The sequence below is a fragment of the Armigeres subalbatus genome, chromosome 2 (genome assembly GCF_024139115.2).
Source record: "Armigeres subalbatus isolate Guangzhou_Male chromosome 2, GZ_Asu_2, whole genome shotgun sequence".
Classification (NCBI taxonomy): Eukaryota; Metazoa; Arthropoda; class Insecta; order Diptera; family Culicidae; genus Armigeres; species Armigeres subalbatus.
In genome coordinates this window covers 416048978-416067267 of record NC_085140.1, presented here as the reverse complement: position 1 = coordinate 416067267, position 18290 = coordinate 416048978, and the positions used below count along the sequence as shown (strand labels likewise).

Genomic DNA, 18290 nt, shown 5'->3' with positions numbered 1-18290 from the left:
AAGGTATTTGTGCAACTCATTGCAAAATAACGACTAACGAGAGGGTGTAGAAATTCCAACAACGAAGAATGATCGAAGCGGACCTTTAAAAAAGCGGGTGGTAGCATGCGCCAACATAATGAAGCACCAGCATAAAGAACACACGAAAACACTGCTGAGCTTTGATTCATTCTCATACGATCAGACATTCATTGGTGCTAGTGCTGTTGACTCGCTAGCCGGCTCTTGCCAAACTCAATGTAAACAATCTTCTCCCAGATGAGTGTGCTTATGCCAAATCCCAAATGGATTCGTTCATCGGCAGCGCAGCATCGACACGGCGATGTGCGTGCGTAGGTCGATATGGTGGCGCTGCGCATTTGTACCCTCGACGATTGATCTTCGTCGTGCGATGCGCATCGTGTTGTTTTATTTAGAGAGCTGGATTTGTGCGGATTCTGTTGTTTATTCAAAAGCAGTTAATTGATGTCGGTGGTCTGTTGTTTACGTGAATTAATTAGCAAACGGAAATTGGAAGGCATGGCTTTGCATTATGCGTTTGAATGAGGATTTTATCATCTTCGTCTTCTGCTAAAAACTGCCATAGCTTCTCCAAAACTGTCTGAGGAGAAAGTTTTAAGGAACATTGTGAGATCGGGGTAGTTATTTGTAGATAACGTGTTGGTCCATGTATACAAGAAATAGAGAGACAATTTTGTTACATTATTGATGGTGGTACCTTTTTTGTGATTAATATTGAGCCTAGGCATATGCGAAATTATCAGATTCTTATGAAAAAATGTAAGCTCACAAACAAATAGGGGAAAATGACGGCTTTGGCAGATTTTGTTCTATTATTATCAGGGGGTTTTCTATAACTAATTATGCTCAAATTTGGCCTAAACATTCTTTGCATATCAAAGAATATTGTAGCCAAATTTCATAAAATTTGGTCAACAAAAACCCCCCTGACAATAATAGAACAAAACCTGCCAAAGCCGTCATTCCCCCTACCAATTGTACGACAAGCTTGTAAAATTGTAAGGTCTCATACAATATTTGTATAACAATTTAGCATTTTTGCATTCACCCAGTTTTTATATAGGTTTTGGAAGGTTTTTATACAAACTAGTTAGACAATCTAACAATCACCGGCTGAGTGTATGCTACTCACTATGAGCTACACTGCCCACAATCGCATAGTTGTTCCACATGAATAGGAAATCCAGAAAGATGGGACTGATAGGCGATTATAGACAGTACAGCACACAATTCGGGACTGATTTGCGATTTGGGCGTTACTAATATTTTGTAAACAGCCATTGGAAGTCAAATTCCTGCTGAAGCAAGCATTTTCTGAGAAAACCACCGTATGTATCCGACAGAATAGGCTTTCCTCTATCAGTGAAATGCTTGCATTCTATGGAAACGATAAAACAATGTTTGTTTACAAAATAAGTTACGCCCAAATCGCAAATCAGTCCCGAATTTGTTTATTTGTTTATTTGTTTACAATATCAATGCTCTGTGTGGCCCCAATGATGGTTTTCAAGTATAAAGTACATTTAGAATTTACAGTCAATCAAAAAAAAAGTTTCAGTAGTAAAATAACTATCTAAGTCTGTTTAAAAATGGTAAAACATCTTCGACAAAACATATTACGAGACAAATTGGAGTCAAATAATGTTGCAACCCAGTTGAATATGCGTTGCAACCGATCGCCCCATGTAGTCTGTAATTCATTCTTCGCAGTGCTTCAATTTCGCTATTGCGGAATGTCCTTGGTCGTAGTCGATTCGTCCTTGTAGCACAGCTGTTCTCAACCTTTTTCTTGAGAGGTACCCCTTTGAACTTTTGCATTTTTGAGGTACCTCCTATTTTTTTTTGCTGTAAATGAAAATAAGCGTAACTCATTAGATACATAAAAAATAAACCTTAAAACTAACGGTATATATGGCTCTCTATAAAGTTAGCTGAAATTTTCATTTTTCCATGAATCTTTTCAACTCAAATAAAATTTGTACTTAAAAGGAGGCTTCCCAAGTAACATTTTGAGTTTTATAACGCTCTTGAAGGCCATAATTCACCCTACAAGAGTGTGATAAGACATAAAACCAAAATGTTACTAGGGTTCCGAGCCTCTTTGAAATAAGGATTCCGAGCCTTTTGACAGAAGACTTCCGAACCTCTTGAAAGGAGACTTCCGACCCTCTTAAAAGGAGACTTCCGCGACCCTTGAAAGGAGGCTTCCGAATTTCTTAAAAGGAGGTTTCCGAGCCTCTCGAAAGGACGTTTTCAAGTCTCTTGAAAGAAGGCTTCCGATCCTCTCGAAAAGAGGTTTCCGAGCCTCTTGAAAGGTGGTTTCCAAGTTTTTAAAAGGAGGTTTCCGAGCCTCTTGAAAGGAAACTTCCGTGTCTCTTGAAAGAAGGCTTCCGAGCCTCTTGAAAGGAGGCTTCCGAGCCTCTTGAAAGAAGGATTTCGAGCCTCTTCAAAGGAGGCTTCCGAGCCTTTTGAGAGGAGGCTTCCGAGCTTCTAGGGAGGAGGCTTCCGAGCCTCTTGAAAGGAGGTTTCCGAGCCTTTTGAAAGGAGGCTTCCGAGTCTTCTGGAAGAAGGTTTCCGAGCCTCTTGAAAGGAGGTTTCCGAGCCTCTTGAAAAAGGGTTTTCGAGCTTTTGAAAGAAGGCTTCCGAGCCTCTTGAAAGGAGGCTTTCGAGCCTTCTGAAAGAAGGCTTCCGAACCTCTTGAAAAGAGACTTCCGAGCCTCTTGAAATGAGGTTTCGAGCTTTTGAAAGGATGCTTCCGAGTCTCTTAAAGGAGGCTTTGGAGCATTTTGAAATGAGGCTTCCGAGTCTTTTTAAGGAAGCTTCCGATCCTCTTGGAAGGAGGCTTCCGATTCTCTTGAAAGGAGGCTTCCGAGCCTTTTGAGAGGAGGCTTCCGAGCTTTTTGGGAGGAGGCTTCCGAGCCTCTTGAAAGGAGGCTTTCGAGCATTTTGAAAGGAGACTTCCGAGTCTTTTGAAAGAAGGTTTTCGAACCTCTTAAAAGGAGGCTTCCGAGCCTTTTGAAAGGAGGCTTCCGAGTCTTCTGGAAGATGGTTTCCAAGCCTCTTGAAAGGAGGTTTCCGAGCCTTTTGAAATGAGGTTTTTGAGCCTCTTGAAAGGAGGTTTCCGAGCTTTTGAAAGGAGGCTTCCGAGCCTCTTGAAAGGAGGATTTCGAGCATTTTGAAAGGAGGCTTCCGAGTCTTCTGGAAGAAGGTTTCCGAACCTCTTAAAAGGAGGCTTCCGAGCCTCTTGAAAGGAGGTTTCCGAGCCTCTGCGAAGGAGGCTTCCAAGCCTTTTGAAAGGAGGCTTCCGAGTCTTCTGGAAGAAGGTTTCCGAGCCCCTTGAAAGGAGGTTTCCGAGCCTTTTGAAATGAGGTTTCCGAGCCTCTTGAAAGGAGGTTTCCGAGCCTTTTGAAATAAGGCTTCCGAGTCTTCTGGAAGATGGTTTCCAAGCCTCTTGAAAGGAGGTTTCCGAGCCTTTTGAAATGAGGTTTCCGAGCCTCTTGAAAGGAGGCTTCCGAGCTTTTGAAAGGAGGCTTTCGAGCATTTTGAAAGGAGGCTTCCGAGTCTTCTGGAAGAAGGTTTCCGAACCTCTTAAAAGGAGGCTTCCGAGCCTCTTGAAAGGAGGTTTCCGAGCCTCTTCAAAGTAGACTTCCAAGCCTCTTGAAAGGAGGTTTCCGAGCCTCTTGGAAGGAGGCGTCCAAGCCTCTTGAAAGGAGGTTTCCGAGCCTCTTAAAAGGAGGCTTGCGAGGCTCTTGAAAGGAGGCTTCCTAGCTTCTCGAAAGGAAGCTTCCGAGCCTTTTGAAAGGAAGCTTGTGAGCCTCTTAAAAGGAAGCTTCCAAGCCTCTTAAAAGGCAGTTTCCGAGCCTCTTGAAAGCAGGCTTCCGAGCCTTTTGACAGAAGGCTTACGAGCCTCTTGAAAGGAGGTTTCCGAGCCTCTTAAAAGGAAGTTTCCGAGGCTCTTGAAAGGCAGTTTCCGAGCCTTTTGAAAGGCGTTTTCCGAGCCTCTTGAAAGGGGGCTTCCGATCATCTTGGAAGGAGGCTTCGGAGCCTCTTGAAAGGTGGTTTCCGAGCCTTTTGAAAGAATGTTTCCAAGCCTCTTGAAAGGAAACTTCCGTGTCTCTTGAAAGAAGGCTTCCGAGCCTCTTGAAAGGAGGCTTCCGAGCCTTTTGAAAGGAGGCTTTCGAGCCTCTTCAAAGGAGGCTTCGAACTTTAGAGAGTAGGCTTCCGAGCTTTTTGGAGAAGGCTTCCAAGCCTTTTGAAAGGAGGCTTCCGAGTCTTTTGGAAGAAGGTTTCCCAGCTTTTGAAAGGAGGCTTCCGAGCCTCTTGAAAGGAAGCTTTCGAGCATTTTGAAAGGAGACTTCAGAACTTCTTGAAAGGAGACTTCCGAGCCTCTTGAAAAGAGACTTTCGAGCCTCTTGAAAGGAGGCTTCCGAGACTCTTGAAAGGAGGCTTCCGAGCCTCTTGAAAGGAGGCTTCCGAGCCTCTTGAAAGGAGGCTTCCGAGCCTCTTGAAAGGAGGCTTCCGAGCCTCTTGAAAGGAGGCTTCCGAGCCTCTTGAAAGGAGGCTTCCGAGCCTCTTAAAAGAAAGCTTTCGATCCTCTTAAAAGGATAGGCTTCCGAGCCTCTTGAAAGGAGGCCTCCGAGCCTTTTGAAAGGAGGATTCCGAGTCTTCTAGGAAAAAGCTTTCCGAGGAGGTTTCCGAGCCAATTGAAAAAGGATTCCGAGGTTCTTGAAAGGAGGCTTCCGAGTTTCTTGAAAGAAAGCATCCGCGATGGCGTTGAATTGCTCATCGCCATGCATATTAGATACACAATATAGTGAAGAAATAAAAATTTAAACGAACAGCAAAACTTTATCGATTAGTTTTGTTTGGAATTTCAATACATCCGCCATTACGGCGTTTTTGTCCGAGGTACACGTACCCCAGGATGAGAACCTCTGCTGTAGTATAACATCGATCGTTATCGCCCGAGTGGTATCTCTCCTCCCACTGAGAAGTTCCAGATCGATCAACTGGCATCGGTTCTTATAGCTCAGTAGGTTAAACGAATCTCTCCATGACAACTTCCGAAGTGCATATTGCAGGAACTGACGTTGGACCTATTCGATTCGTTCGCGCCATTGTTGTTTGCTGGGCTCAAAATCGCAGAGCAGTAGGGTAAATGTACCAGTTTTGGCCACCTTACAATCAGTTTAAACAGTAAAGAAGCATGAGGGATATGCCTCCTATTAGAACTAAATCCCTCGAAAATTGGTTAATTTTTGGAGTTATATCAGAAATAGCCCAAATTAGGAATATGGCCAAACCTGGTACAGTTCCCCTACTCCAGAGTAGAATGCACAGGGGGCAGCAGGGACCATGTCCAAGGGCTTGACGACCCCTCCCCAGTTGTCTGTGAGTCAGGGAGAACTGCCTAGGGCGTGGTGGGATTTAGCAGTGGGCTCTGCTAAAATCCCTCCCAAAAACCTCAAGTGCCCGTAATCAGACTCTATCAAAGCGACTGTGTGCCGCTTCAAAAGCACAAGCCCAGGAGTGCCAATTGGCATGGGGAGTGTCCTACTTCGGTAGGGTAGCGCGTGAGCTGCTTCGGCAGGGAGTGAGTGATCTGTTTGTGCTGAGGCAGGAGTGTCATAGCGTGTCGCCGCTATTGTCACCTCGAAGCGCAGCAGAAGTCTGAGTATGGGCTGCACATGCTGAGGTAGGAGTGACGTAGCGAAGTCTCGTTGATCGGACCCTACATACCGCTATCGACACCTCGAGGCATGGCAGGCGAGTGAGTTGGGGAGTGTCCCTACTTCGGTAGGGTAGCGCGTGAGCTGCTTCGGCAGGGAGTGAGTGATCTGGTTGTGCTGAGGCAGGAGTGTCATAGCGTGTCGCCGCTATTGTCACCTCGAAACGCAGCAGAAGTCTGAGTATGGACTGCACATGCTGAGGTAGGAGTCGAGGTAGCTATCGACACCTCGAGGCATGGCAGTGGAGCGTTAGAGTGAGCACCCGAAAAAGGGTCACATGGAGCGAATGGTCTTTGGAGAAGCTGCTTCGGCGGCAGGGTAGCAGTGGGTTGCACCCACACACCTACAGTTGTGCACATGTGGTGCATGGGGAGTGTCCCTGCTTCGGCAGGGTAGTGTGTGGTCTGCTTCGGCAGTGGTGTGATTGATCTGCTCGTGCTGAGGCAGGAGTGTCGTAGCGTAATATCTGTAGGCCCAGGCAGTTACCGCTATTGGCACCTCGAGGCATGGCAGCGGAGCGCCCGGGAGAGCATCCAAGTAAGACTCAAATGGAGTGAATGGTGTGCGAGCACCCAAGGCAGTCTCGCATGGGACGGGTGCCTGTGTGAGCGATAATGAGCGAGTACGTTTAGTACTGCCATCCCCCAGAAGTAGTACTGGGAGGTAGCTCCTGGGAGAAACGATGGTGGAGCCCAAGGGAGTTTAGTCGGTATTACCGGTATGGTCGAGTCCGACACTCCAGTACACTTCCGTGTGGTAGTTTGGCAAGTACAATGCACGTGTACTGGGTTAGCGTGTAAATGCATTCTCCCTTGTAAAAAAAAAAAAAAAAAAAAAAAAAGGTTGTAGTCTAAAGTTATCGGTTGTTTCTTTTGAGTGAACGTTATGACGGAGCACTTGGCTGGGTTTGCGACCAAGCGGTTTAGAGAACACCAGCTGGAAAAACGAGTGAGCTGTCGTTGTAAATGTTGCTTGCAAACTATTCGATTCGCAGTCATCTAAAGTCACCATCAGCTGCCGGTCAGTTAGTAAGTTTCAAAGAGTTCTATGTAAAAGTTCTCAAATTTATTTTTCGCTCTATATAATGTATATTACGTTCTATACCAAGATGCGTGCGTGCGTGCGTACAAGCTAACCCCCTGCTGGGTGGCAGTGATGTTATGGAAGAAAGCTGCCTGTTCAACATAATTTTATAAATTATAATGTTCTGAAAACTCAGATGTGAATATGTACATTATGTGGATGATTTTTGATTTGAGGGTCGCGGGTTCGAGTTTCAAATCAAAAATCTTCCACATAATGCACAAATATTCACATCTGAGTTTTCAGAACATTGTAAATTAATGTCCAAGTCGGGTAGTTCAATACCCGGAACATTAACCCGGCAATTAACTTTGATTGATAATTGTTTAGCCAGATTTAGTCCGGGAGTCAGAAAGTGTTAACTCTACTGCACTGCCCCACTCGCATAACAGTCCCATTTGACTTTTCGTCACTTTTGAGTTAACTCAATGAATAGTGTCCGTTTCTAACGTACTTTCATAAATCATAATAAAAATTGCGATTTTGTATGTCCATGAGTAAAAAATAGCAAGTCATGTGCGTCCTATATAGGACCCGCATAACAGTGCCATTAAGAATTTACATGAGCTGATTGCCCAAAACGAAACAATGTTTCGATCAAACTAAATCGTTTCACGGTAATCTATAGAATGATGAACATCTCAGCAAAATTTCAACAAGATCCGATGATGTTTCAATTTATTAGATTTTTTGATGGTTTATATGGTAGATGCGGTTTGAAATCTCAATGGCTATTATCTCAGTATGCGAAAAAAACGGTGTGGGACAGTGGGGGCAGTGCAACCCCAGTGACCCATTTCATACTGCCTGGTATATCATAACAAGTCCGAGATCATTTTTGCTTACAATAAACCCAGCCTGTTTATGCTACTATTATCAATCGGATAATTGATCCATAAGCAAACTAACAGATACTTCGAATCCAGCGCGTATTTAGTTTTAGTCATAAGAAACATAGTAAGCAACATTTTGAAACAATTATTCCAAATGAATCCATATCCGGAGACCGCAAACTTGATGGTGCATATATATAGGCTGGAAGACGCTTTGAATTTTTTCGATGTTGACAAAAATGGACATCCCGGGACGAATTCAATACGGTTGCGACTTCGTGATTTTAACTGCGCCTTTTCAAAACCTAATTGTCTATTTGAAATGAAACAATGCAGAACTAGCACTACTTTAACACTTAACGCGTAAAACCAGGCTATTGACATCCTATTGCTTAGCCCATCGCCAGATCGTAGCCATGATGTGGATGACACCGTGCTTGTCACCGGCTCGCGTAAAACGCTTTGGAGAACGTAGCACATCCAGCCGATACTTTCAAATAAAAAAAAAATATTTGAGAAAAGTAAAAGTGTGACAGGAAGTTTTGTACGCGCCCTTTGGCAAGCACAGCCTACTCTCCCTTTTCATATGACGTTCTATATCAAGATGCATTAAAAAAAAACTAGAAAGCGCTCAATCTGAACATTATAGTTTTTTTGTTGATAAAAATATTATTGGTTTCAAATATCCATTAATTACATGAAATTGAAAATTGTTTTCCATTTGTCCTAGAACCACCCCAAACACAAGCGCAAATCTCTGACTCGTTGCTTTCGGTACTCGTACTTTTACACACATCGCGTCTCTCAGTTTTTCGCACTGAACAACGCCAAAACGCAAAATGCGCCACAAATTTGAAGAAAAAAATTCAAATGACTCACTGCAGCCATGCTTGATTTCCAAGACAAACTCGATTTAATAGAAAACTACGAGAGACGAGAGTGCTCGCAGTATGCTCTACTGGCGGAGTTCATATCAGTGATAAAATTTATGCTCACTTTCCCATTCACGTTTTCCTCGGCCATGCTGCTAGGAACGTATTGGTGCGCTCATTCGTCGGCTGGAGAATTGAGCAACACGACAGCGCCCACGAGAGCGCACCGACCAACCGATAGATCGCGATCGTGGTGGTGGGTTGCTATGCTGAGCTATGTAGCTGGAGTTTCGAAGAAACAGCCATATTAGTGCTCTCGGAGTTTGTGTTGTGTTTTTGTTTCAGTTTTGCTGTCGAAGCGAACGGAGTAACGTTGCAACATTTCTCGTGTTCGTTGGTTAATTTGTCCTACCTTTCCGCTTTTTGGCTTTGGTTCAATAGGTTCGGAGTCCGCGCGTCCCGCGTCGAATGCCTTGCTGTGCTACACATAATATTACTGGAAAGTGGGAAATATTCGAGTTCGGGTCTTGCGGTGCAGTTTTACAGTTTTCTGTTGATGTTGTGGAAAAAATCTACCGGTTGAGACATGCTACCGGTGGCGGTGGCGCGAAAGGGGTGATGCCATAGAAGAGCGACGAACGAAAAGATTCGTTCAAGTGGATAGATTCCTTTGCCTTTTCTGGACCAAGCAGCATCGGTCGGTTTGTGAGGAGCGCTGCACACCTTGACTGTCGTGAAACGCCAGACTGTGTGGGTCAAGAAGTTGCAAAGTACCCCGGTTGTGTTTTTAAACTGAAGCGGACTTGAAGCAGCGCACAAGACTGGATGTTTTCGGGTGGCATCTCGATCAGAGTGTATGTGTGCAGCATCTGAAGAGGAATAGTAAGAAAGGCTCCGGACAGAAAATAGCGTGGAATGAAGACGATACACAAGAGCAATAATATAGCACTGGAAGGCTTCTATTTGTGCTGTTCCAATTTCGAATTCTCTGGGTATTAGAGGTGTTGAGTAGTGGCCAATATTTCAAAAGAAGTGCGAGAAGTGCGCTTAGGAAGAAGTGGCAAGAGGCGGTGTATCTGTTTTCGTTGAGAAACACGTGGAACGTGTGATTGTGACAAAAAATAAATAAAAGTAAAGGCGGATGGCTCACTAGAAAGCATAGCCGCAATAATACGTTTGAGTGAAAAGCACAGCATAAAAGCTAACTGGATAAAGTGCAAGGAAATGAAAGAAGGAATGTGAAAAACCATCAAAACAACCCCATGATACGTGTAGAAGTGAATTCAGCTGAGTGCAGGAATAACTTTAAGAAGGAATTATCAAAGCAGTTTCGCGGTTGATATTTTGGATGGTGTCACTAACAACTTCCAAGAACCTGATTTTGTAAACAAGCAAACACGCCGATCGCTTCATGTAAGTGGATTTCAAGTTATTTATAGGCTTATGTTAATGAAGACGATACAGAGTCTTAATGGAATTTCGTATAAACTGCGGCAGAGTTTTGATTGGGTTTTGGAAATTCTTGTTTTTGTAAATTATATTGAAAACCTCAGAAGACGATTTATGTTCGATTTTAATCTAAAATACTCAATTTATGACGTTATTAGACAAAAAACACATCAGGTTGCTATTCAACATATACCTGAACGAGAATAATTGGGATGGTAGGGGTTCTGTAAAATCGCATCAAACGTCTTTCTAACTGACCTGTGATACTTTGTTCATTGAAGGAATACGGAATGTTTTAATAGTCAAATAAGAACAAAAAAACACAAAGCTTTTCATAAAAAAAATCAGTTCAAAAAATGTATTATCGATGTTATTAATTTGCTTCGTTTAATAGTAAAAAAAATATTTATGGTGTGATGATGCTGTGAATAAATTTGTTCAGTTTATTGGGAGGGCACTTTTACATGACGATATAAAACAGACAGATTGGTCAATTTTTATAGAGTTTGCTTTATTGTATATTACAATATACCTACTGTCAATCAACTTTATTTTTCGAAAAGAGATAAAACAATTTAAATCCAATTTTCCAAAGCATCTTGAATTTTGATTACATAAGTTTCCCAATAGATTTTTTATAGGCAAAATTGACAGTTTGTAAGAAAAATGTAAATCGGCATGTCAACAAAATCATCAAGAATATCGAAAAGAAACGCACTGTCAATATTTTGTCGTAATCCAGAAGCAGCAGGCTCTACTGGAAGCCCAAAAACGGAATATAAACGGTTGAATCTGTTGAAAATCCAATAAATTGAGATTGTTATGGATATTCAAATTTCTGAGTTAAAATTGTTTCGTTGATAATTGTTTTTCATTTCTAGAAGGTCAGATAATATATTCAACGAAATAAAACAAAAACATAAATCTAAAAAGATTGATGGTTTAATAAATATCGACAATACAAAATGTCCTCTTTATAAAATGAACAGTTCTTAGTGCTGATTTTATATACAGGTCGGCCTCGATATAGGGAAACCTCGTTATAAAGCAACCTCGATATAACGTAACGATCGTTATAATGTAGCTTTTAATTTTTTTATAACGTAGCTTAAAAAAACTATGAACTTTTTTTTATCCATTACTGTATGTAATTGTAAAATTTCACATTTCTAACTATTTTTTGAATATACGAAATTGAAAATAAAAATGGATAGGGGTTCTCAAACTAAAATTTACCACGTCCTACCCATTATCATGCTTTTTAAGGATGTTGCCGAGAATTCCTCCTCCTCATGAAATTGAGCTGCATATTTCTCCAGGATTTCATCCGGAAACTCAAAGGCTACACTTCCTATAATCGCATACAGTCTCATATGAAGAAAAAACAATTTAATACACTTAGTAGTGTTGCCGTTTTTCTCGATCGTCATCAAATCAACTAGGCCTTGCCCTCTGTCGAATGAAACCTGTTACAAGAAAATTCGTTAAGTAGTACTGTATGAAATGTGGATCCAAGGTTTTCCTTTGCTTTTGTGCACATACGTACACACACATACACACGGACTGACATACATTTGTTCAGTTCGACGAGCTGAGTCGCTTGGTATATCATACTATGGATCTCCGAGCCTCTTCTAAAAAGTTTTGTTTCGGAGTGAAATGATAGCCTTTCGGTACAACTTTGATGTACGAGAAAAGCTAAAACTTGAATTAGAGAACAGAAGCTGAGCAAACTTCAAACCTAATTGCCCCATCTTGAAAATGATTTGCCGAGAAACAACAAATATGCATAGCACTGAATATCCTTCCTGGGATTAGAAAGCCATTCCCACTTTACATTATTTGGAGTTCCAATAATTCAAGACCAATAACAATGCCGGCCACTGTCAATTTAGAATTAGAGGAGGAAATTAGTTCGACACTTATTGCTACAAGAAACCGAGGAATTCCTGCATCTCCGTGAGGGCCACGGGAAAGGAATAGTTTGTTAGATGAGAAGGTAATGTATAGAAAGTAGCCTTGGTAAGCGACTCAATAAATATTCTGTGCGAAGCTTAGTCAAAGTTAATTACTCAACCGCACAAAGCAGAACCAACATTTCGATAATCCAAGCTATCGCGCACTAAGGTTTGCTTTGTAATTAATTTTCTTCAATTAATTTATTCTCCCGCACAAAGCAGAACCAAACACTTCTATAACCGCTCGATCATTCTTCGTCCCATACTAAACGAGAGCTGACGCGTACTCATGTACTGGAGGCTTCACTTTCTTATTATTTTTTTCACCCGCAGAAAGCAGAACCAAACTCTTCTCTAATCGCGTGATTGTTCTGCATCCAATCCAAGCTAACGCGCACTCCATATTGAAAATGATCGCATTATTGTAAACATAGTGAAATAGTAGTTTTTAATGTCTGTCATAATAATTCGCTTTCCTTACTTTTTGTATTGTTTGACGAGGAATTGGATGTTATTGATGAACCACGAAGCTTACGAGATGAAGAGTATAAGCTCGGTAATCACTATCGGAGACAAATCATTCTTTATATTGAAAATAGCCATAAACTGGCATGAGAATTAGCCAAAGCAAATATTAAGAACAGTTAATTTATTATTGGAATATGATGGGACCCATATGCGGTCATATTCCATAGGACATTTTTTTTTCGACTTTTTATCAAATAATATTATGAGGAATATTATTTTTATCAAATAATATTATGAGGAATATTATTTTTATCAAATAATATTATGAGGAATATTAACGGGCTTGGTAGTCATATGGCTACTGCTTCTGCCTCATACGCAGGAGGTCGTGGGTTCAATCCCAGGTCCGTTCCATTCTCCTACTTTGTATCTTTCTCTATATTTTTCATATTCTAGCAATCGCTAGAACTGGAAATGAACTTCCATACCGTTTCCATTGCTATTCCTCCTATACCTTCAACTTGAGTATTCTAGCAGTAATCTGCTAGAATTAGAAATGAACTATAAAAAAAGCTCGTTTCACATTGTCATCACATTGGCAGCTCGTTAACCAAGACGGACCTTTGCCTCTCGAACCTAACCCAAAAATTCCAACAGATTCCGCATGAACTCGTGGCAAGTGCAGATGTATTGCAGTGGGCGAGTGATTGCATCAACATTTCCTCCCCCTTCCCTACATTGACTTGCATTCTGACGTGGCAGGCGCCAGTATGACCTTACAAATGAGATCACCAGTACTTGTACATTGAAGATGTGTGCTTGTCCCAAGCGAACATCTGTTGGTTCCCTGTGCAAGAACAGCTGATCTGGCTATAATGGAGTACCAACTAAGAGCAGCCAATCAAGCTCAAGCTCAAGCTCAATAATATTATGAGGAATATGACCATAACAGATTCTGATTTGAAAACGACAGGTATTCATCAACATAATACATAATGAAGTCAAAAAACTGGAGTAAGTTGGTCGATGTCGTTTGAAAGCACTGCTGGACCTTTAGTCAGTAAAATCGAACTCTGGAGTGGACTGGTCGATGGTCGTCTTCGGCTCTGGGCAAGTCCATTGAATCAAATAATGCGCTTAACATATTTTTTCCAATTACATTGGAGTATGCTCCTGAGAAAATGGATTGACAAAAGCTAAAATATAAAAAAACCAACCACTTAATTTGAGCTCGATATGCCATCCCATGTTTACAGCAACATTACGGATCCAGGAGTCTCTCGGTAACGGCCCATAGTGACCAAAAATGGAACTAATCCGGGCCATCCAATATGAGCCATGAATAACATATCAAACTCCATGTCTCTTTTATAATTTTTTGAATTTAATGCATCCAGATTTTGTTAGCTTATTAGTTTTCAAAATTGTTCCATTTGTCATGGAGTAAGTCTTGATGTTGACGCCTCTCAAGAGTTGACCCACTTGGCCGAGGCTAACCAAGCCAACCGCAACCAAGGCGCTGCTTGCAGTGAATTATTCAAGCCTGATGTTCTCACAACTGGATATTCAATACCAGTGCCAGTAAAATTTTCTATTATTTTTATTACGTAATACAAAAATACTCCCATATTCACATAGGATGATGGTATTACAAATATTTATAGGTACCAATCGATTTTGACTATTAGTTAGTTATAGTTTTCTAAAAATCAAAGCAAGGTGTTTTGGCCAGGTGGGGCGCATTATACCGTCTTACCCTACATTTAAGCCGAGAAGAAGCGCTGATAACCATCGTTGCATCAATGTCGATGGCGCCAAGAGTTTGGTTGACAGTCGGAGCAGTGTTCACAGCGCTTTTGATTTTCACTGCAGTTAATACCTCGTTCGAGAAGACCCTCGAAACTTTTCGGAAAAGAACGGATCGTTTTGTCATTAAACATTATAGAAGAAGGTAATCAAGATTCCTTGCGTTGCTCGATGATATATTGCCAGAAGCGCTTAGGATGCGATTTGAGGTTGCATTTAATATTGAGCTGATATCGAGAGTAACTCTCCTTAATGGCTCGCTTGTACTCGTAATTGAGATGGCTTGGTAAATTGCCGCAAAGAGCTTTTTCAGTAGTTTTCAATCGTCGCAGCGTGCTAAAGTACCAAGGAGGATTAACTATCTTACGACAGACTTTCTTTGGAATGTGTTGATCAATGGCATACTCCAAGACGTTGGAAAAAGTTTGCGCTGGAATATTCACATCTTCTAGGTCCAGAATGCTACGCCAATCGATGGAAGACAGTAGCTCAGCGATGTTATGATGGTCGGCTTTGCGAAAATCGAAAGATATGGATTCATGAGGAGTATTGAAATCATGCGTCAATCCACGGTTAACCATGACGAGCAGCGGCGGATGGTGTGCCACTGATTTTACTAGTGGTGCAGGTGCAATCAATGAAGATGTAGCTGTGCTATGATCACTAATGAAGCAGAGGTCCAGGCGACGATTATTCTCGTTGGCGATGGAATTAACTTGAGTTACTATAACTGTCGAGTAACTTTACCGCTCCGGTGTGTAAAGAAGAATAATCGGTATCCGCGTTATACTTGGTAGATTAAAATCCCTCAGAACTATGATTTCATCCAGAGCAGTTGCTATTTCTAGAATATAGAAAAGCGAACTGCAGTGAGCTTCAACATATGCTGTATCCCGGACTCGGTCGGGTGAGATATACAGCGCACACATAAACAGTTTCCAAAGTCACTATTCGATCGTTGTCCAATCCTGTTCGAGGCAGCTCCGCGAAGAGTTTGCGACAGATTTTGATTTGAGACTGGATATGTTGGCTTTGGGTGAAACAGTTTAGTATTATTCCCAACATTCCTCGTTGATTGCTGCCTCTGTTTGTACTGTGTTAATTGACCACTTTTTGAGTGGCGATGCATCGCAGGCATGGTATTCAAACTAAACTGCAGCTTGTAATGATGTACTCCACGGTTTCCAAATATGGTGGCAATCGATAGGAGTACTGCAATTTTAGAATCCTATGTCGGGACATGGGGTCTATTCCCTGGAATTGTGTGACAGTTGAACCCATACGGTTGGTTGGGAGCTACGAAATGGTAGTCTTTTATGGATGCTCATATAGTGTCTCACCTGTGCTCCTACCTAATTATTATTATTTATATAATAAAATAAGTTCTGTCATTTGAGCAGCTCACTAGTTCCATATGGCCTACTGGTCTTTGGTTATTTTGAGCAGTCTCTGGATTTTGTTAAATCTAATTGGGACTCTTTTTCACCAATTGTGACACCGGATATTTTAATGATGATTGGTTGATAAAAAACACGAACATGCAACAAAACATGTTAATTATTCTCTATCCAATATATTGAACTGGTGCTTGTGCTTTTTTGGCAAACGTCGCGTTGAAAGGGTGATTTCAGGACAATGTTTCTGATTCGTTAATGGTATGAGACCGCTCGTTGGTATCAAGTGAATAGAAAGGGATTGACTTTTGGTACTCAATTGAGGGCTATACATACATGGCAATGCCAATTTCTGGTAAACGAGTTCAGTTGATATGGAGATTTCTTTATTATTATTATTCTTGCCTTGAATATTGCAATCAACAGACCTTCATATTGATTGCAGTACTCAAACAAATTCATGAAAAAATGTTACTTGGGTCCTTTTGAAAAGTTAATTGAGATTTCTTCTAGGGTAAACAAAGGTGGTATGCAGTATGCACTACGGGGCAAAACGGCCTTCTGGCGTTTTTCGCGAGGTTTCAACATATTTTAAGAACGTCTACTGCTGGATTGATAGTTCAAGAGCTGAACTACTTATTACCCCAGTTTCCCGTACGCTGGTTCTGCTCCCTGAAAAAATAGGAGAATAACAAGCTGTCTATTTGCTTGTATTTCTCATAGAACAGCGTACCATGCGTCCACATTATCTCTATACTGTGGATGGATACAGAGTGAAATTGTGTATGCAAAAAGGCCATTTTGACTTTGCTGGCTTTTGGAAAATATTTTTGTCATCCTGTTGTTCAAAGTTGATGCTTTTAGAGAAACATTGTATTTATGTATGGAAAAATGTATAATAAAATTTTGAATTTTCGTTACTTGATGTTTCTATTTTTTTTTTTGCAAAACGAGTAATTTAATTAATAGTAGGGAAATCATCTGTCTAGTAAACTGGGGCTGTGGTTTCAAACCCCATCGAAGGAACGTTCAATACATTTTGTAACTAAATCTTTCACATGTTGTGCACATGCACATCGAGTTCGAAACATTGCCAAAATTTTACTGCAGCAAACTCCTCTCCCATAAGTCACGGACTGCCGTGGAAAATTTGTCTGCAACTCACTACTATATGTGATCGTAAGATCACTAATAAAACAAATTTCTCCCACCACGCCTTTCCGTGCCGTGGCCAATTTTCCACCGCCGCTCCGCAACCGGACGAAATCAATTTCACGAATATCGGACGATTTAAAATGCCTTTGTTTCAATTGCAATCGTCGAATGGATCGTCCGTCGATCGCCGGCGAAGCAGTGCCGATCGGGTGGAAACCCCCCAATAAAGACTCGGGTGAAAAGCCGAAGCAAAGTGGTGTCATTTTCATGCCAATCGTCAATTATCGTCAGTTGGTCGCCTGTTTCTAGGGTGTTCGTTCGCGATGTGTGTCGAGAATCGAGTGATCGATTCGATTGTTTTTCCCTTTTCTCGCTATTGCTGCCTTCGATCCAGATGGGGGAGGAAGCAATACCCACCGGGCCCAGGGTTGTCACTGCAAATTCCAATCTTCCCTTTTCTACCCCCTCCTGTCACCATTCGGCTTGTTAAAACGCGACGGCGGTAGGTACACAGCGACCTGATGGATGTGTGAAACCAGTGATCTGGAACGTGATTACTTGTGATTACTTTACGCTTGATTCGTGATGCGTTTTTTATTCATGTCGCTTCTTGGCTCAATCTTTTCAAGAATCGAAAGAGACATTTTGCTACAAGTAAATGGAAAGGAAGGGATTGTCTTTCTGTTGACTGAAGGGCGCAACTGGAGCGTGAGATTGACGTGTACAGGCGGCCCAGGAGTGGCTGTTGTTGTTGCACGTTTGGTTACATTGTCGGATGATGCCTGTAGCGAGCAGCGATTGGAATTGCAGTAAATTTATTTATTGTAACAATGTATCGAACTCTTGGTGGAAAAGAAACAAAGATGATTACAAAACAAAGCATGACTAACGTTATTCAATTTCGCCGAGCAGACATGTAAAACATTTATTTGCTATTTCGGACCATAATATTATTTGTTTAGTTCATTTATGAACAAACAGTGCTCAAAGGTATATTAAAGCACTATTTTGAAATGCACATTAAATCATTCAATCCAGTCATGATCACATTTCGCTTTATTCGTCTAGTTTGTTGTTCGAATGGTGCTTATTTTGCCAACAACTTCAAGATAATTAGCCATTCTGTCGGAAACTGACAATTATGGACTGTAGCGAAAATAAGTTATCCACATGTTTTTTGAATAAAATATGAATTTTAAAAATTTATTAGAAATTGTTTAGCAATATATGTTAATTCTGTTTGTTTAGTTTTAAAAATAAATATATTACTGAATAAATATTGCACTATTCTAACATTTATCCAAGCTTTTTTCTCCTAGTTACGAATCGGCATGAAATTGCTTCATTTTATAAAATTGATTACTTTATGGTCCAAATTCCGTCATATGATCTTGATTTTCTTTCTTTTTTTTTTTACAAATTAACCAATGTGTAGTATTCCCTTAGCTTGTTTACCATGAATTTTTACTTAAGCGGGGTGAATAGCGAAACACATGGTCAAATTATTCATCTCGATGCCTTT

The 18290-nt window shown here is 41.2% G+C and overlaps 1 protein-coding gene across 1 annotated transcript in view; it reads left to right on the top strand.

Annotated features, from left to right (window-relative positions):
• The first annotated feature begins 8876 nt into the window (after positions 1 to 8876).
• Positions 8877 to 18290, top strand: part of LOC134213396 (coiled-coil domain-containing protein 85C-A) — a 224679-nt gene continuing 215265 nt past the window's right edge. The window contains exon 1 of the mRNA XM_062692429.1: positions 8877 to 9951. The gene's annotated coding sequence lies outside the window, so the exon portion shown is untranslated. The remainder of the gene's footprint in view (positions 9952 to 18290) is intronic.